Genomic DNA, 21,648 nt, shown 5'->3' with positions numbered 1-21,648 from the left:
GAAACCTGTTAACCCAAGAGGGAACTTTTATTAGGTAAATTAACCATCTTAATGATGATTGGCACTTTAATTGTAATGGCTCCATTTGATAATATTAACGCAAATAAATAGGTTTTAGTATTGAATTAATAGAAGCCAATTTCTTTATAAAATTAAGTGTTAAGGAGGAACGTAATTACAGGATGGAGGAAAATTGATATGTAAGTAATATAGAACCAAGTAAATTACGTTAAAGTCTAGTTAAGAGAAATGGTTTAATTTATGTTCTAATATTCGTAAACGAAATGATAAAGACTTTGGAATGAATTTAATATTCCCTTATAAATCTTATTTGTCCCACTTGATATTAGGAACTATCGTAAATTGTTATGTTAGTATTTAATATCAAATAATAATTTGTCAGAACCACATGTTAAGTTGTCACAACTATTTAAAGCGAATGAATGCATGTAATTATGTGTTTCAAAAAAAAAAATTTCGGTCGTGTTTTGCCCTAAATTTTGGGCATGACATTTTGGTATCAGAGCCCCAGGTTCAAACATTGGTGAACATGGGCTCCATTCATAACTTAGTTGAAAAGAAACTATGGCTTAAAGTATAACACCTAGGTGGAACTTGCAAAATAACAAAGTGAAACATAAGTGAAAATGCTTGTGGATCAATAGGTCAATATATATCAATTCAAGGGGTTCCAAGGGTCACTAAAAACCCTGAAATTTGAACTTATTAGTCATAATATTTATGGCTTAAATAAAATCCCAAAGGCTGTGAAATATTTAACTATTTATTCATATGGAGTAATTTCGGTGTCCACTAACAAAAAATTAGACCTTTTGTACCTACGAGGTTACCATTCAATTGGAACCTAAAACGCAATAACTGCCCTAACCAACTTACGTATGAGGAGTTAATCTTTCAATAAAATACCTCTGATGGTAACTAAAGGAATGCCACCCATCGAGACATGTTCTTGACATGGCAGATCAAGCGAGATAAATTAGACCTTAGATAAAGGCACCATAAACAAGATAAATAAAACTGAGACAGTTTAAGTTATGTTTTAAGCTATGTGAAAATTATAATGGTTAAAAAGATCAAGGCCGACATAGAGAACATAAATGAAGAAGAGTTAAGGGGTACTCTTGCAAATCTCAGGAAAGAAGCATTAACCTATCCTAATGACTAGGTACCTTAGGAATGTGGTCAGGATAAATTTCTTATTAAGAGCATTTGTTAGACTATGTTTGTAGCAATATAGTGGAGTTAGAGATGGATAACCCTGCAGATAGGAACTCAAATGATGAATGGAAATTCCCTTGATCAAAAAACCCTAGTAATTAAATAAAGAAAAAGGAGGCATGAACTTCTTGGGTAAAGGCATGTATTTACCATTAACCCTAAGCTCATCTGTGGTTACATAATTGGAAAAAAAAAAAAACAAGCAGGTAAAACCTCAACTAGTTCCTTTATGAGAAGATAATCTTGAAGAAAGTAAATAATGGAAGAGAGAGTAGAGTTGATTTAGGAATCAAACAAAAGATCTCCATTGAAGTGCAAGGAGTGTAAAAGTATTAGGATCCTATAATCTAGGGAGGTGTAACTAGATGTCATTTAGAAACTAAGAAGCAAAGTGCAACCCAATCATGGTTAGTCATTAGGTACCAGTGAAGAACTTGCAGATAGAATTGGCTTATGGAAAGATTGTATAACAATAAATATAATACTAAAGTGTTAATGAGAATTAGTTGGCAGTATAAAATATTTGATGAGAACATTGATAAGGAGCCGAGTTATGTGGTTAGCTAAGGATTTGGAAATTATGGGAGTCTTAAGACATTGGTAATTGTTGGACATCCTTATGTTATGCCATAATAGGGTAACTGGATATAGGATGGTAAGATGGTTTGCTTAGATTGAAGAGATCGAAGGTGTGATATGTTGGATTTGGCTAGTAAGTTAATATAAACAAGTAATATGGGATGAGATAATTTCCCTTTTTACTAAATTTTAATTAAAAGGATGGGTGTTGGCCACTTTTCGAGTGCACACCCCTTGATTTCAGAGTTGCTTAAGTAAAGTAGGAGGGAATAAGTCCATTCTTCGAGTTGTATGAATTATGCCGCGAAATGTGTGGGTTGGAATTGTTGACAACCATTATTGACCTTACTTAACAATAATTCCACCCCAAATGGCTCTTAACCTTAAGTGTTAGTACTTTGGCAAAAGCTCTTGCCTAATGAAGGCAAGTGTATGTTAAAGGTGAAAATACAAGGAGCTAACATAAGGTGCTAAGAAACCAAATGATGTCCCTAGTAAAATTATATGAATACATTATACCGATCCTAAGAGATTCCAAGTAAACAAGTGTCAATTTTGTACCAAACTATTAACCGTGCGTGTAAGACATGAAAATGTCGATGCTTGAAGCTACCACGTAACATTGAGTCAGGGCTTAGAATATTAAGATAATTAATGGAAGTCCAAGAGGAAAGGATGAAGAATGGTGGAGATTAGTGCAATTACTTGTTAGAATATAATGGTGAATGTTAATTACCCTAAATAGATAAAGGATTATATCGGAAAGGTGTGGCTTGCGATAGCTATCATGCGAAGGTTTGAATGAAACATGATCTATTAAACAATTGTAACCCCATGTATATAAGATACGTCGTAAATAATAAGGGAATGTAGATAATCTAAGAATCTCAAGAGTCTAATAATCACTTCCTAACACACTCAGGACGTGTGATCCTGGGTGATGAGTCGTGGTTACTCCCTAGGGTATGACCAGTACTGTCATCTTGTTTCGAGTTTGATTCAACATTATTATTTCTTTTATTTTATTTACTTTCTTTGAATAAGCATCTTGTGATCTAGGGGGCTAGTACTTTCTGTTTATTTATAATTTTCATTTTATGATGAAAGGACCACTAAATTGATGTTCTTTTTATTTGAGTTATGGCACTTGCCATGTTTCTAGTTTTAATATTTTTCAATTGCCGACATTTTTCTTCTTTTTATTAGATTTGGCAGAAGTAACTTGTATTTTTGAAAAGTGTCAAGTGGTCATTTTGTTGGTTGATATGACTAGCCCTAGTGATGTGATTTGTGTAAATGTCTATCATGTTCATTGAACCACTAATAGTCTGTCAAGGGAGAATACTGCAAGGAGTGAAACTAGGCACAAGAATTAACAAAGAACGTGTTTTCATCAAATTAAGATAAAGGAAGGAATATCCTCCTAAGTAAAATTAATTGCGAGTAATCAGAAAGAGAAAATTTATAACAATAGTGTGACCTAGACCTAATGAATCGTGAAAGTAATGATTTTCGACTGGTAAATTTGGCATGGGTATGGAGAGGATTGCGTGGATGATATCTAAAATAAGTTTTAATAACTTCTATCACTCCCTTAGAATGGGGTTGTTGTGTACCTTAATGGTTGGAAAATTGTGAATGATGCTCCCTATAAAACTTAAACCTTGGAGCCTAGGAATATAAAAACATGTTAATCCCTAGTGGTAGAAAACTACCCTATATAAGGGCGGAAATTAAAAAAATAAAAAAAAACCAAAAATTGCTTTTTCCTTGTCACCTAAGAAAGTAGGAAGAAATTACACACCTAGGACGATTTTACGAATATTATATTAACACCCTAATGAGGTGCCTTGAATGTAGAATAAGAAGATTCATTGTGGTTAAGTGTGATGTCGATTTTCTTAAGTAACATGCTTGGACGTGAATATAGTAGGATAAACATGCTTTTAAACAAATCCTAAACAAGTAGAACTCCTAGAAAATTCTATGTGTAACCTTGATTATGATTTGGAGGGTGAAATAATGTAAGTCATTGAAAGATAGAGCTTTGCAAACACCTACCTGAGATCGAAGGGAGATGTAATAAAAATACTAAGAATTTAACCTTGTGAAGATAGTAAGTTAATTACAATAATAAGTTGATTTTGGTATTTCATCCTTCTAGTAGGCAAGGTAATAGTTTGAGTAACTTATGGAAATGGAGGGAAAGGTTATGTCCCTACTTTGAAATTTTACTCATGCGACTTCCAGGAGTAAGTCGAACCCTAAGGGAGGAGGATGTAAGGCCTTCCCCAAACCAAGCTTTGATTTACTTAGTTGACCATGTTTGACCTATTAATAAATGCTTTATAATTCAATAGAATGGACTGTGTTAGGCAGGTAGGTTTGTGAGAAAAATAATTGAACCAAGTTATAGAGTTATCGCACCTAGTGGTGTACTTTTGATGTGTTATGAAGTTGAAATCCTAAAAGACCCATTGATTGGATAATCTTGATTTTAACATATGTCAGCTATGTCTGGATGTAGAACTTATATGATTTTGTGATTGGGTAACATTTATGAATGTGGATGCTTCATTTATATGCTTTATAGATACAGAACTCTAGATGATCCTAGAATAGGATAAATTTGAGAGGAGGTATGTCATTATTGGATTTGTAGGACTTTACTATGATGATAGGAATAGGAATGCATTTTTTAATGAATGGATCAAAATTATGTGAATGATAATAACTGTTATGTGGAGTTATTTGGATGAAAGATGTATTGGTTGATAAATGTATATTGTATGCAGAGTGGTTGTAGTGCATTATTATTCAGGTGTTTTATATTATATGAGATTATTTGGAAGTACTAATGTGTAAATTGAGTTGCGCAGGAATTATCCATGTGACCATGGAAATATTACGGAGAACCAAACCTAGACTTATGTATGTTCGTAAGCCAGGGGTTGTCTATTTAGAGAGACAACACCCCATTTGTGTTGTATTTTATTCGTAACAGTGTATGCTACATGAGTGTTAAGTGTTATTTAAATTTAACGTGTAAAACCCACAAGAGACGATTTCATGTTTTAAATTGTAAAAGTGTTTTATTTGTGTCACTTGACACGTGTGGATTTAAGTTTAAATGTTTTATTTTTGTCTCTTGGTGGGAAAGTGTTCAACTATAGCTCTTTCAAATAATATAACGTGTTGTCATAAATACCTTGGGAAAGGAATCTTTGGAGAGGTCAACATATGTTTGACCCGAAAATAAACTTCAGAGGGGTTTAAAATGGGTTAAATGAACACCTAGGGGTAGTTTAATAGGGTTTCCTAAAGCCCATAAGGTATACCTAGGGGTTAGGGGTAATTTTAGGCAAGTTTCTTCTTTTAAGTGACCTTTTTGACACTTTAAAAATTGGCTTTTCTGAGTTGTGCGAAAATTAAAATTAGAAGTTTGATCTAATTGAAAACTTTTCTATTCGAATGAGAGTCTTTTTCCCATTCTGTCTTACTTTCCTTTTTGGGTTTTAGAAACTTGTGAGAACTCAGAGAAAGAGCTTCTTAAGCAAGAATTTGAAAATTTGAGGGTAATCACCCACTCTACATTTTTGGAGACAAGAGAATTTTGTAAAGAAAAGATAGAATATTGGTTTTGAGAATTTTAGCTAAGGGTGGAAAGAGAAGAACCGTGGAATTGGGCTGCTCATCCTCAACAAAACTAAACTACCTTTTGGGCAGATTAAGGTTGGTCGTATTCATCATATAATGGATTTCTTATTGCACGTGTTTGTAAGTAATGTTTGTGAAAAAGAGATTTGTTTCCATGCATGTTCTTTTGGAAATTTATCTGGTATTTTGTTTTATACTTTGTTTTGTGTTTGGGAGTAATCAAGATCTCCTACTCTTGGGAGAGAGGAGGATCTTGTGGGTGGTAGTAGTGACAGCCCTCGAGTGAGAGACTCTCGTTATGAGAGCGATCACAAGGGAATTTGTGTGACCCTTGCTGCATGGCTTGTTTATGCATTAGGGGTCATAAGGAGGGAAATAAGGCATGAATGCCTTGGGGGGCATAAGGAATAAAGGGTTGATTGTGTTATACTTGATGTATTTTGTTTGCCATGAGGTGGCTATATGCTTTAGTTTGCCATGAGGTGGCTATTTGTTTGGCCATACTTGCAGTCTCCTCAGGGTACTTGGTCCACTACCACCCTTGTAAGGACATCACAAATGTGTGGTGTAGTGTAGCCCGGGTTGGGAGTGTGTTTTGAGTTTGTGAGTATTTCGTCTTCTATGTTGCATGCTTGTTACCTGTCTAGGGCTTGGTTCTCCAAGCTCGAGGGTGCCTACTAGTTAGCCTAGGCTGGGAGGTGAGCACTCCATGGTCATAGTCTATGTTTTATTTACAGGATTGTTGGAAGAAAGGAAAGAGGACAAGTAGAGGTTGTTGGATTTCAGTTGTTACAGAAAAGATGTGGAAATGGAATATATATGTTTTAAGTAGCAACATTGTAATAGGAAATTATGTTGTATCTATCTTTCGAAAAGAAATGTATCAAATGTTTGTAAGAGCCACATTGAATAGAAATGGGAGATCCATTAGTATTGAAGGTTATTTCATAATTTGATGTACCTTATAGAGATGAAATATCGTTTTATGCTATACTAAAGAAATGAATCTAGATTTAGTTCCTAAAGATCTTCTGAACTTTAATAATTGTAGGTTATACAATATTTAGGAAAGAGAAATGAAATTTATTTTACCCCTTTTATGCATATGAAATAGATTAAGGAAATAAAGAAATGATTTAATGATTGCATGCATGTTGTTTTCGAATATGAAAGTTCCAATTTAATTCCTATTGCATGGCTAAGTTTAAAAGATTCTAGATAAATTAAGTTGCAGAAATTAAAATCGCATATGTATTTGCAGGAATTTAAGTCTGGAAATTTAATAGTCTCTCTAGTTTAATAATCACATATGTGTGTAGTTGTTGTTAAAATTTTCGTACTCTATTATTTATCTTTTTGCAGAAAATAAAATCTATACTATTCTTAGTGAATTTAATTCTGATAGTTACCTTATTTTTGGCAGAAAGTAAAACTATATTTAAATAAATCTAAATTATTTAGCCTATTTTTTATTCAAGCAACAAGGTTAGCAAAGAAAGAAATAATTTAAGTGCATTCAAAATATGTTTATTTAAGTTTATATCTAGAATATATGTATATAAATAGAAAGTATCTATATACATATATATTTATTTATAATCATATTTAACCCATATTTGTATTTATAATGTAAAAGATATATATATATATATTTATTTATATAAAAAAACTTATTTTAAAAAAAAAATATATTAAAAAAATTAAAAAAATAAATTTTAAAAAAAAATATAGGGTTTTGAGCGGAGGGCCGAAACCCACTGTGTGAGTACATAGTGCGCAGCGCCAACGCCGACACTGTTGGAACACACAGTGAGCGGCCCATGGACCGCCACTGTGTGGGCACACAGTGGGCGGTGCCCGCGCCGCCACTGTGTGAACACACAGTGGACGGCCCACAGACCACCGCTATGTGGGCACACAGTGGGTGGCGCCCGCGCCACCACTGTGTGCGCACATAGTGGCGGCCGGGTAAAACCCCCGCGCCACTGCCTCTTCTTTTTTTTTTAAATAAAAAAAAATATATATAAACCTCGGCCACTCCACCATGGGTTTCGATTTTGATCGGCTCTGCAATGCGAGAAACTAAAAGTAAAACCCTAGCCTAGGTAGGGCTAGGGTAACATGAGAAAAGAAGAGTTTTTTTTTGAAGAATATATAGGGTATTTTATGATTTAGATTTTAAGTTAGGGTTTGCATGCATGATTTGTAAATATGAAAAAACAAATATATATATATATATATATATATATATTTATAGAATTTGAAAATATGGATGAATAGGGCCAATTTTTAGACTAAATATTTTAATAAACTTATATATGCTTTGATAATCAAATGGGCATGTTTTAAAAGGATGTATAAATTTTAAATGTTTTTGGAGTTCAATCTTATGAAAGATTTGGATGAAATTGGTAAATTAATTTTGGAGATCTAATTGGATGTTCATAAATAAATGAAATTATTAAATAAAGTAATTAAATAATTAATATAAGAGGATAGTGTAGGGGCGTAAAGATTAATTCCTCTAAGTGGACTAAACCTTGTGAAACCTGTTAACCCAAGAGGGAACTTTTATTAGGTAAATTAACCATCTTAATGATGATTGGCACTTTAATTGTAATGGCTCCATTTGATAATATTAACGCAAATAAATAGGTTTTAGTATTGAATTAATAGAAGCCAATTTCTTTATAAAATTAAGCGTTAAGGAGGAACGTAATTACAGGATGGAGGAAAATTGATATGTAAGTAATATAGAACCAAGTAAATTACATTAAAGTCTAGTTAAGAGAAATGGTTTAATTTATGTTCTAATATTCGTAAACGAAATGATAAAGACTTTGGAATGAATTTAATATTCCCTTATAAATCTTATTTGTCCCACTTGATATTAGGAACTGTCGTAAATTGTTATGTTCGTATTTAATATCAAATAATAATTTGTTAGAACCACATGTTAAGTTGTCACAACTATTTAAAGCGAATGAATGCATGTAATTATGTGTTTCCAAAAAAAAAATTTCGGTTGTGTTTGGTCCTAAATTTTGGGCATGACAATTGACTAGAATGAAAAGGAAGATGATAATATCCAAGATAAAAATTTTAATGTTGTAAGGAGAACCGAGAAGTGGTTGAGAGACCAAAAATTTAAGAAAGGATCGCTCATATCCTCCCATGAACTAAGAGTTGATTCACATGTTGTGACTCAAATTTCTATTTCTTCCACTAATGTAATTATTGATATTGCAAGTGGTTCAAAGTCAATTGTTGAAAAAATCCAACCCATGATATCAAAATAGTCACCATTAGGTTCTACAGCAACCCTAGTAACTCGGTCAAGGAGAAAGAAGAAGATCAAAAAGCCAACATTGAGTAGGATTGTTGTGGACCTGGATCCAAGTGAAGAGGTTGAAGTAATAATGGATCAATAGGATTTGGGTACACCTGCGGTACAGGAAATGGACATAGGTAAAGAAACAGAGGGTGAATTGAATCCCATGAACACTCTAGTTACTGTCAATTCACCAGATAATCAGATAACTCCTCCATCCAAAGAACCTGCGAAGACACCATGATGGTTAGAAGCTAGTGTTGGGAGGAAACATAGTGTGGTTCCAATTACAATCCCTATAGAAGATATGGTTAGCAAGTGCCTTGGAAAGGTGTCCAAGCCAAAAAAACTCAAAACACAGACAATGCTTGAGGTAAATGAAGCAATAGGTCATTGGATGACTGAGATAGCCAATCCTATTCGAGATAGAGACTCATAAAAAGCTACTGAGGATGACTTCACAATAGAAAAGATTGATCTGGGGGTTGTTTCGCGAGTCATTGATGTTAAACACTTGGAGTCTTCCACGAAGAGAATGATTTCTAGATCATGAAAAGATGAGAAGGATAAAAGGGAGTTGAAGTAGATCATCACTCAAATGGCTGAGTTCATCAATATCAATTCATCATCCAAATCCTCAACCCTTGTCTGGGGGTTGTTTCGCGAGTCATTGATGTTAAACACTTGGAGTCTTCCATGAAGAGAATGATTTCTAGATCATGAAAAGATGAAAAGGAAAAAAGGGAGCTGAAGCAGATCATCACTCAAATGGTTGAGTTCATCAATATCAATTCATCATCCAAATCCTTAACCCTTGTCAGAGGTGGCAATGTCATTTGATCCCAAATCTCCAGTAAATCAAAAGTTGTTGGATGAAGTTCAAAGAAATGAAATGGTCGTGGAAATGTTCAATAAATGGCTAGATCTATTAATATAGAAAGGTTTGGACTATATTGTTAGTCTGATGAAAGTATATGAGGATGCTGTAACTGTGAGCAAAGAATTGTAATTAGAGGTTGTTGCCTTGGAGAAACAAAGGACCAAATGGATGGCAATCTTGCACAGATGAATGATATACAAAAATTTGGAGTGATGAAGTTCTTGGCTGAAAAACTTGTGGAAAGCTTCGATGACAATGTATTGTATGTATCAAGGAAAAACGTGGAGTAGCAAAATTCATTTATCAAACAGGGCCACAAAGAATCCACTAAATAGCTAAAAGGATTGAAAGATTTAATTGATACAATGCAAAATGATCGTAAATGCATTGACATCCAACTTATTAAAGATAATGCTCAAACAATCAAAGTTGCCTCGAATATGATAAAAATCTTCGAAGAAAGGATACAGTTCATTCAGAAGACAAAATCCTTGACTATGGATGATTTCTCAAAAGTAGCCTAGATTGAGTCAATGCTCAGAGTTTGTTCAGATCATCTGGAAGCGCACAAGGCAAGGGTGACACAAGTAAATATGGACAAGGAGGTCTGGAAGCAATGAATTCAGCATATTGGACTCCCCTATTTTCAAGTCATCCTGAACTTCTCGGTGGCACATTTAGAGTGGTGTGGCATGTGCATTTCTATGATGAAACAAGATAAACCAGTGGCTTCGTCTACCATGGTGGAGTCATGATCAATTAGGGGATGAGTTGTCAGCCTTTCTATGGCTTTTATTTTAGTTTCTCTTGTTTTAAGAAAATGGTTTCTTTAACCTATGGTTAAATTGAAGTTTTTATGTAACAAACTATGAGCCTGGAGGCTATTTAAGCTAGGAAGTAAGTTTATGTTAAGGTTGAAAAAACTATGATTTTTCGGGGAACAAACAAAAATCTATTTTTTGTACATTTCTTAAAACTAGAATGACTAGTTTATCAATGAAATGTTATGGTGTGCAGTCTTTGAATCTATGTATTTGAGGATTGGTGATCTTTCTTGAGAAATCATCTAATGTGCATCATATCATTTTGTTATCAATTATTCCTATATTTTTTGCATTCATTGTTACCATTATTTGCAAGTAAAATTAATTGTGGATTGAGTTGTGCTGATCCCCCTTGTCATGTGAGGCATCAGAGAGAATTGATCAGAGTTCATACTACTATGCATTTGCTTTTGCTCTGAATCTATGAAATGAACATGTGTGGAAATAGGAGTCTGTGAGCTCTTATTTGGAAATTGATCGTCAGAATATTCTCTTAGTTTATTTTAAAATCATTCCTTTGTGTTGATGGATGAATGTTAAAAGATTTTTATGCTTTACTGTTAAAAGTGTCTTCATTTCAAAGTTTTCACATAAAATTCATTGCAAATCATACAAGGAGCTGCCCTCTAATGCAAGAGATGGATTTTTAATTAGTTCATCCAACTGTTGGTTTATTTGTTTTCTTTCTTAAATGGGTGTACAAGGGTCATATTATTATTCAAAGAAAGAAAACATTATAATTTGAAGAAAGGGACAAATCGGTTAACCAATAGATTTTTGGTGACTCTGCTGGGGAGTCAAAACACAAGACTGGTTGCTTAGTTGCAAGATTGGAGTCAAGAAGATATACTAGGTCCCAAAGATGGGAAGGGATAGTTGATTCTATTTTTCAAGAGTTACATAACCTTATTTTCAACCCACTTTTTCACTTCTAAGATGAGAAAGATGTAGGCCTCCTTCCTCGTCTCCTTCACTTCATGTATCCTTAGTTTGTCAAGCTCTGACCTTGCATGGTATTTCTTTACCTAATATAATCAACCCGACTCCTCTCAATATCATCTTTCCAATGGCAGTAAATAACCCTTGGGGAGCTGGAGTAGGTCCACTGAACTTAGGTTTAAATCTGAATCCCCTACCCAAAGGTGTGAGAGATCACTTGCCAAAATTTAGTGGTGATGGGTGTAGACACCTAAAATTGTCATGTCTAATTAAATAAATATTTTATTTATTTAATTATCTAAGCTTAATTCTTCTATTAATTAAATAAATCCTTATTTATTTAATTAATTCATTTATCCTCTTCTAGCCTTATTTCTCATTTAAATAAATACATTTATTTATTTAAATTATCATTTTCCTAAATTAAATAAATATTCTTATTTATTTAATTATCCTATTTCTTCTATTAATTAAATAAATCTTTATTTATTTAATTAATTCATTAACCTTTTCTACCCATGACACATGTCATTCATCTCTTAATTCATACACTACCTACCCCTCTCATTATTTTATTATTTCTTTTACCTACCCTCTAATCATAGCCGACCTCCTTTTACACCTCTCAATCTTAACCCTCCATTTCATATAGTGTCTTCTATATAAGGAGATGGTTCCCTCATTATCAAACCCTAATGAATCATCTTAAAGACTTGACTACACTACGATTCTACTTGCAACCACATTCCATTCTTTGTTGAGCTCTTGTGCACATAAAATCTGAGAGCAAATATATCAAACAAGATCAATGGAGATAGGAAGAATGGAGATCAAAACCCTATTGGACATGTGATGGTATAATCTTTGTGATTTCTGGTGATTTGCATTGTCTTAGGTAATCTTCATATGTTATGGTGGATCTTTGTTGTTGTTAGGCTAGGGTTTTTGTGGTTGAATCTATTTAGCCTTTCAATCTTGTTATTATTGTTATCCATTTTCACCATATACAATGGGAAAACCACTATTGATGAGCACTTGAATGCGTTCAATGTTTCTTGTGGGATAATAGCTTTTCAACATGAGGATGTTGTCGTGAGGCTATTTGTACAAACACTGACTGAAGTAGTGGCAGATTGGTTTTATCACTTGCTAAACAAAGTGATAACAAATTGGCAGGATTTGAAAATGAGGGTTGAGGAAAGATTCAAAGTGGTTGAAGATGAACACTCTCTTTTAGCTCAAATGGCCTAGTTAAAGAAAGATATTCCAAAGTCTATGAGAGACTTTGTAGAAAAAAATGATAAGATTGTACATAAAATTCCAGTCAATCAAAAACCCTCAGATGACAATCTGAAATAATTTTTAATAAATTCCAAGCCTTCAGAGATAGGTTTCCTGATCTATAGACAAAGAGTTGCAAACCTAGGTGCCGCCAAAACACTTGTCGTTGAATTGGAAGATGATATGATCACTACAAGGAAATGGAAAAGAGAAGTACATATACCCAATGCTCAACCTTCTACTTCTTCAGACCTTGTGATCCAGAGAATGATGAATGATGTAATAACTCTTAAAAGACAAATACCTACAGGCAGTACATCATACTCATCCCCTTATCAAGACATACCTAGGAGGAATACAAATCACTCCTTGGGCATTAGAAACAAATCTTTGCAATTACCCCCTACTCAAAAAAGATTGGCAATTGAGGTACCACCACCAAAGGGGAGTATGTGTGTTTTTCATCTTACAGATGAACATGATGGCAGTTCCTATCTTGAGATGGTGTGTTATGCGCAATTGATGAATTCTAAAGAGATTTTAAATGAATGGAGTGAAGAAGAATCTGTAAAGCAACTCGACAACTTTGAAATCCACTTCCTAGAGTACGAGTCAGATTTAGAAAGAGGAAGTGACATTTTGGTTACTTTAGAAGATCCCTCATGTGATGTGCTCACAAGAAATCAACAAAATGTGAAACCTCAGGGTGCTTCTTCATCTTCGGCTATGAATTTTCAAGGTAAAGAAATTGTTTTAAAATTTCATAACAATGATCAAAAGTCTCAAGAGTTCCCTTTGGTAAAGTTTGTTGAAAAGGAAAGTCCATTTGATATTGTAGAGTTTTACAAATCCTTCCAAATTCAAATTACACCTCCTGAGCATCTTAAATTAAATCCCAAAGAATTGTATAGACTCATTCAGTTTGTAAAAGGAAATAATGTGTTACAATCTAATGGAACACAATAGTCTGTAATGCCACATTGTCTTCCCATAGTGATGGATCGTCTTATCCTGCTGCTCATGAAAGGACCCCTGAAATAACTGCCCTCCAAACAGATGATACTTTGTATGTCCTTGAGTCAAAACCTGAGCCCTTTTATATATCATTGTTTATAAATGGTCATAAATTAAACAACTATATTATAGATTCAGGTGCCTCAGATAATATAATGCCCTCTGCAGTAGCTAAAGCATTGGGGTTATCCTTGACAAAAACTTTTGGCAGATGTTATTCAATGGACTCTAAACAAATTCCCCTATTGGGACAAATTAAATATGCTCAAGTAGTTCTTTCTGCCCACCCGAATAAAAGAATCAAGCTGACTATTCTAATAGCTGACATCCCAGATAGCTATGGCATGTTACTAAGCTATACATTTTGTAGAGACTTAGGAGGTGATATTAAAATGGATTGGTCTCAAGCCACAATTCCTATAGAAAAACAACAAGTAATTTTGCAGCCTAAACCAAAGTCTAAATTCACTGTTTTTCTCTCTAATGATCCAAGGGCCCAAATTTTGTATCATGAATGTCAATTTGGAAAGTTTGTGGTTAAGGGAGTCTAAATTCATCTTTCTCTCTGATGAGGTGTATCACAGTCAAAGGCAGAAAAAATTTGGTGGTTAATGGAGTTTGATGGAAGTTGTGTAGCATCAAGTTCAAGTGTAGGCGTAGTGTTAATTCCACCTTCTGGTACTCATATCCCTTTTTCTTTTAAATTGGGGATCATGAATGCAAACAATACTTATGTGAGTCAAAGGAGATGCTGAGTTGATTGTAAAACAGGTCAGAGGGTTGTTTAATGTAAAAGACAAAAGGCTAAACACTACCAAAATAGAGTTTGGTATGAAATCAAAAATTTGGATGCATTTTCTATTGAGGCTATCCCTAGAGAACAAAATTCAAAAGTAGATTCATTAGCCATGTCAGCTTCCTTATTGATTCCTCATCCTGAATTTGTTGATGATACTTACCAAGTAGAGTTAATATATCGGCCTAGTGTTCTTGATAACTCTAAATTCTGGTAAGTATTTGAAAATGATAAACAAATTAATAATTTTATGCAGTGTGTAGAAACATTTGCTGCTACATATTTTGAAGGTTCAGATGCAGAGTGTAAGGAGTTTTCACCAAAACAAGCCAAGGAGATGACTGATGGAGTTATGCAATTAAAAGGGAACAAGATTCCTAAGGGGTTGGTTTCATTGGAATGTCTTTTTGATCGTCATGATGCCTACAAGAAAAGAAAAGGTGATAAGCCTCCTGAGGTTCAAGATGTTGGAGGATACAAATGGATTAACATTAGCACTGAAGATGATCCCAAATATATCAATTTGCGAAAATGTTGCACACCTATGGAGAAAGAGAGGTTCATTAGTCTCCTTCTGGAGCTCAAGGATGTTTCTGCTTGGTGTTATGATGATCTAAAGAATTTCAGAGACATAAAATTTCAATATCACATTCCCCTGAAGCCTGGAGTAAGTCCTTTTCAACAAAAGCTTAGAAGTTTTAATCCTAAAGTAGCTGAAGCCGTATTTTAGGAAGTAGACAAAATGTTAAATGATAGGATTATATATCCCATTCACCATTCTACATGGAATGCCAACATAGTTCCTATTCAAAATAAAAATAGAGAAATAAGGATCTGTGTAGATTTTAGAAACTTGAATCAAGCCAGTCTAAAAGATAATTACCCATTGCCTGCTATGGACGATATTTTGCAAACAGTTTCAGGTTCCAAAATGATGTCCATGCTTGATGGCTTTTTGGGTTATAATCATATCAGTGTTTTAGAAAGTGATCAACATAAGACTACCTTTATTACTCCCCGGGGTACCTCTTCTTATAACAGAATGCCATTTGGTTTAATCAATGTAGGGGAAACATTTTAGTGAGCTATGGACTTATCCTTTGGTCATTTGAAAGATAAGATAATTGTTGTATATCTTGATGATTTAACCATTTTTTCCAAGAGAAGAAAACATCACCTGATGGATTTGAGACAAGTGTTACAGAGGTTTCATGAGCATGGGGTGTCCCTAAATCCAAAGAAGTCATTATTTTGAGTGACAAATGGTAAGTTGCTTGGCCATATTGTCTCTAAAGAAGGAGTAAGAGTAGATCCTGAAAGCGCAAAGGCAATTCAACAGCTTAGTCTACCATCAAATAGAAATGCAATCAAAACCTTCTTTGGACAAGTAAATTTTCTGAGGAGATTCATTCTAGATTTTGTAGAGACCACTAGGTATATTGTAAATTTGATGAGTGAAAAGCAACCTTTTAAATGGAATGAGGAAGGAAAGAAAGCATTCGAATCAATAAAGGAGGCTATTGGTTATGCGCCTCTTCTGGTTAATCCAAATTAAAGAAGGACATTATTATCTATTGTTATGCCTCAGAGCATACTATGTTAGGGATTCTATTATAGAAGAATGATGATAATGAAGAAGTTCCAATATCCTTTATGAGTGTTCCCTTGAAGAAACGAATTGAAATATTCCTTGATGGAAAAACAAGCATATGCGGTTGTGAAAGTCATAAAATAGTTTAGGTACTATATTCTCCATTCTTATGCAATTATTTATGTGCCTCACTCTCCAGTCAAAAGCATATTGACACAGTAGGATATAGGAATGAACAATAGAGCCCCATGGGTGTCAAAGATTCAAGAGTTCAATTTGGATATTAAACCCACAAAATTGGTGAGAGGACAGGGCCTATACAAATTGATTGTTGAAAGTAAAGAGGAAGTGACGAAGGAATTCACTTTTGTCTTGTTTGTCAGTCTTCAGGATTCCTGGTTTTAAGATGTTGCATACTATTTGACCTATGGAGATTGCCCAATACATCTTTCTTCAAAGGAAAAATAGAACTTGCAGTTAAAGGCTGCCAAATACGTTATTTTTAATTATGTATTATATAAAAGGGGTTTGGATGGAACTTTCTTGCGATGTGTAGATAAATCACTTCAGGAGTCACAATTGAAGACATTTCATGACAAAGCCTGCAGCAGCCATTTTTTATCTACAGTAACTGCTTACAAAATTTTGAGAAATTTTTATTATTGGCCAGGTATGTTCAAAGATGCTTATGCATGGGTAGCCAAGTTTGAGAAATGTAAATTGTTCATAGGTAAGCCGTAGCTTGCAGCATTACCGCTTCGACCCGTGATTATGGATGAACCATTCAAATAGTGGGGTTTAGATTTTATAGGTCCTTTGATGCCTACTTCAAGTGTAGGGCATGAACTTATATTGACACCCATAGATTAATGTACCAAATGGGTTGAAGCCATTCCAGTACGAAAAACGTCTTCGGAGGTTGTTTGTAACTTTCCCAAAGAGAATATCCTGGTTCGATTTGGAGATCCACTAAAAGTTGTGGCTGATAATGCTACTAATTTCTCTTTTGCTGAGATTTAATTATTCTTCTATGATTATGGGATATCCCTTGCTCATTCTTCTAATTATTATCCTTAGGGGAATGGTCAGGCAGAATCCAACAATAAAAATCTTATAAATATTATGAAGAAATTGGTGAGTGAAAATTTTAAACTGGCATAAAAAATTGTATGAAGCACTTTGGGTGGATCGTACATCACCAAAACAAGCAATTGGGATGTCACCATTTGAATTACTTTATGGTGTAGGAGCTCAGGTGGTACTTCCTCTTGAACTTGCGGCTACCAAGTTACAAACTGTCATTGAGGATGCCTATTTTCAAGATTCTCTGAAAAATAGATTATGCATTTGATGAGGATTGATGAGGAAAGAGACAAGTTAGTAGATCAGATAATAGATCATCAGAGGAGGGTAAAGAAGATATTTGGCAAACAAGCCAGGCCATAGAAATTCATGCTAGGTGATAAGGTCTTGCTATGGGAAAGACGGGAACCAAAAGGAGCACATACAAAGTTTGAATTGCTATGGAAGGGACCATTTGTTATTTAGGAGGTAAAAGGTTCTAACTCTTTCAAAAATGCATATCAAGATGGTTCTTCTCTTCCCCTAACCTATATTGACCAGGATTTGAAATTATATCAATTGTAAACATGAGTCCCTCGTGGTTTGTACATAAATTTTGTCTTGTTTAGTTTTTAGTGTCTTTTCTGTTGTTGTGTCTGTTTTGGTCTTTAAGAAACAAGAGATCTTTGAGTTCATGTCTAGTTCCCTTACAGTCCTAGTCCCCAATCAGAGTTGATGTTAGCACCCCCACAATTTTCCATTTAGAATGTCCAAGCTTGCGGGTTGCCATTTGGGTCTTTATTCTTTCAAGTCTTTTGTTCCTCTTCGTTTTGAACCTAAATCATTGAACTCTAAAAATAGTTCAATTGGTTCAAGGTTCAAGGCATTTTTTATGTAAATGTCTTTAGTGGCCTTTATCTACACCAAAGCAAGCGCGTTATTGTTATGCATTTTGAACTTTGAACCCGTGAACCCTTTTTTTTTTGGTTGGTTCAAGGTTCAAAATATCTTTTTGTGAGTCACGGATTTGTAATGTTATTTAACAAGCAGGTGTGAATGTGTTTTAAGTTGGTTTTGAACTTGAACCTTGAACAAATTGTATTTCCAATTCAATAGTTAAATGGTTCAAGGTTCAAAGTCCTTTGCTTGTTAGTCATGGTTATTGCTCGTTCCCGGTTTTGTTTTGAGCTGCTAGTTCACTGTTGTTCTTCTTGGATGAACTTGAACCATTGAACTCTTTGTAAGATTGTTGAAGGTTCAAAAGGTTCACTTCAAGTTGATTCTAAAGACTTTGTTAACACTAGAAGTAGCACGGCAGGAAGGAATATTCCTGGCATCTAACAGTTTAAAATTCTAAATTTGGAAAGTAAGCATGAGAACATTAATTGCTTGTGCGGAAGTGATGGGAAATTAAGAAAGTGTCAAGTTGTTAGTCATTTCACTATTACTTCACATGTTTCAATGAATCATTATGAAGCATGTGTAGTTTTCTCAGTTTTTTCCCATCTATTCAAAAAGGATATCTGAATCCATCTTCATAATTTGTAAGGGTTGCAACTGCTATAATTGAGCGAATTGGAGATGCCAAAGGTAAATTCAGCTCTACTTTCCTAAGAAGGTTTCATAGATTCATGGTGGTAATGGGTAAGTTCAAATGATTCCCTTATGCTGTATTTCTTTAGTTTTGAAGATTAATCAATGTGGGAAGAAAATCTTTAGTTTGTTGGAGTAGAATTCTACCCTGTTTTAGAATTGCTTGATTAAAAGTATAGATAGGCAATATAAGGCCGATATTGCCGAAGCTTGGCCAGACGTCATGTTTAGTGAGCATATTACCAGAACTATATGATACTCCATGGCTCACGCAAATCTAGGGCATTTCTTAGAAAGATCTAAGAACCCTCAAGCTAGTTCAATAATGGAAAAAATAGTGAGAAGTGGTCTCGTTGAAGCTACTGCATTTCCACTTGCTAAACCATGTCCAAATTTGGTGGTAGCTTGTATGAATAGGTATGATGCCGAGAATAGATGCATAAGAACCAGTAATGGTGAGCTGCTAGTTGGTATCAATAGGGAAATGGTAATGGTGGCAATGGGAATCTGACATAAGGAATTGTATGAGGATTGGTCAATTGGGACCTCATACGCCTTCTTCTCTGAGAATAAGAGTGTGTATAGAAGTGTAATTGCACGAAAATTTCTCCTTAAAGTTCAAAAGGGAGGGTCATGACTGCCGAAGCCCCTTAATAGAGAGAACTTCATCACATAAGTGTGAGACATTGTTATACTGCTAAATAGGCTCAAAGGGAATTCACACTCTTTTTATTGGGAAGATTGGATGCATTTTTACATTCAGGTGCTATTATCAGGTGACAAATATCTTGACTAGGCCTAGGTAATTGCAGAGAGACTCCATGAAGGTTTGAGTAACTTTATGGGTATGTCTAGCTTTTATATGTCCTCTTATCTTCTCTACATATTAGCGTGTACCAGAGATTGGCCTCGTTTGCTCAATGAACCATGGGTAGATGGCATGAAGTTTTATGATTACTATCCTTTGTTACAGTTGCTGGCATATGGACACTCCAATGAGACATTGTGTGTGATTGAAGGTTTTGTCATTGATGGCAACCTTGTAATCCTATGGCACCGGCAAGAAATCATACCAGCAAAGCACTATGCAAGCAAGACTGTGCACCGGTATCAGAAAGATCACTCTACACCGACACCAACACAAAAGAAAAGATGTATACCAACATAGAGGCCAACAGGATTTTTTATATGTAATATTTTGATTATTATTGTAAGCTGACTTGGCAAATTGTAAAATGACTCTTGTATATAAAAGAGATCATTGTAGACATTTAGAAGAGTAAGGAAGCGAGCATAAAGAAAATTATTAGGCAAACCTAATGTGCGAATTATAGGTCAAGGGTATATGTAAAGAACAGAGTTAGAACCGGTACTGAATCTAGCATTGAAGATGCTATTATAAAGCAGTACAGTCATTGGATTAGTATAATCCTCATTGTAAGTCAGTGTGACTTCTCATTGAGCAGTGAGCTCTAGGCAGTTGGCCTTCCTGCATGTGCAAGCCCTTATTGTAAGTAATTGTAAAGCGGAAAATCGTGATCGAACCCTAGTTGCTCTCCCCTCTTCCAACTCCAAGGAGAGAGAAGGGAGATTCACTAGGGTTGATGGTTTTCACTTAGGGGAGAGACTTTACATTCAAAAGAGGGGTTGAAACCCACAAGATCCAATCCCACGCAATGCAAGATTGGATGCTAAATGTGTTTCAAGGGTTAAGAAAGCAAGGCTACCCTCTTTTGTAAAGAATGTGCATAGAGGAATTAAGCTAGGAATGCATAGAAAGTGAGAAAGATTCGCTTATAAACTGAGATAGGGATATAGGATGAAGCTGCAGACCTATAATTAGCAGTGAAATGTCGATACGGCGTTGTCCTGCAAATTTGAGCAAAAGTTGTCGGGACGATGGCGCCCGAGCGCCACGGTCCTCCGAAAAATCTGCGAAACGAAGGGGGATCTGTTCGTCTCTGCACAAGGATTCTAGATCTTCAATTTCAGCCACGTACCTGCAACCTACACACAGAAAAGCGAAGATGATTGGGGGGTTAGGGATTAGGGGTTTGCCTTTAGGTCAAACCCCGGTTTTGGAATTAACCAAGAAATGAGCAAGTGCTGTAAATGTAAATGTATGTAAAACAAGTACTAATACCTTGTTCTAAGGATGTTTGTATCCTTATGTACGAAGGTATAGATGTTGTTGTTGTATGTTGTAGCATGTAGTATGTGATCTCCTCTTCAATGGTTGAATCCTTGTCTTGAATGCAACACTTAGCCTTGAATGGAGACTTGAAATGATCAATTGCTTGAAGGAATGCTTGAATGCTTGAATGCTTGAGTATAATTTCCATGCCTTTTCCATCATGTCGAATGAAAGAGGAAAATGTAGTTTATATACTTGTCAATTAGGGCTGATAGACTGATTTTCCCGACCTTAGGCCGACCAGGAAAGTTTAATTTCCAATTTGCAAACAAAAAGACCTGAGACCCCTTAAGAGACCGGGCCCAAAATAGGACCCAGGGACTAGGGTACTGGGCGCCCTGGTCCTGAAGGACCAGGGTGCTGGGCACTCTGGTCCCACCTCCCGGGACAGCAGGGTGCAAGGAGGTTTAGGCCAAGGTGCTTGAAAAATGCAGTTTTCAGTGTCGTGAGCAAGTTTCAGGGTCTCCATTCAGGTTGCGTGTTGCGTCGCCATCGTGAAGACCGAAATGCAATCAAAATTGCAAGTGTCGCAATTTTAGGATGCTACATTTAGCCCCCACTTTAGCGGGAGTATGTATGCTCATACTTCCGGTAAAGTACAAGGAAACAACATTGAAAGACTTTCACCACGTCAAGGAGGCAAGACACACCAAGCCCCCAGTGGACTA

This window comes from Cryptomeria japonica, chromosome 5 (genome assembly GCF_030272615.1).
Source record: "Cryptomeria japonica chromosome 5, Sugi_1.0, whole genome shotgun sequence".
Classification (NCBI taxonomy): Eukaryota; Viridiplantae; Streptophyta; class Pinopsida; order Cupressales; family Cupressaceae; genus Cryptomeria; species Cryptomeria japonica.
The sequence above is the reverse complement of the archived record's forward strand: the minus strand, read 5'-3'. Positions refer to the sequence as shown.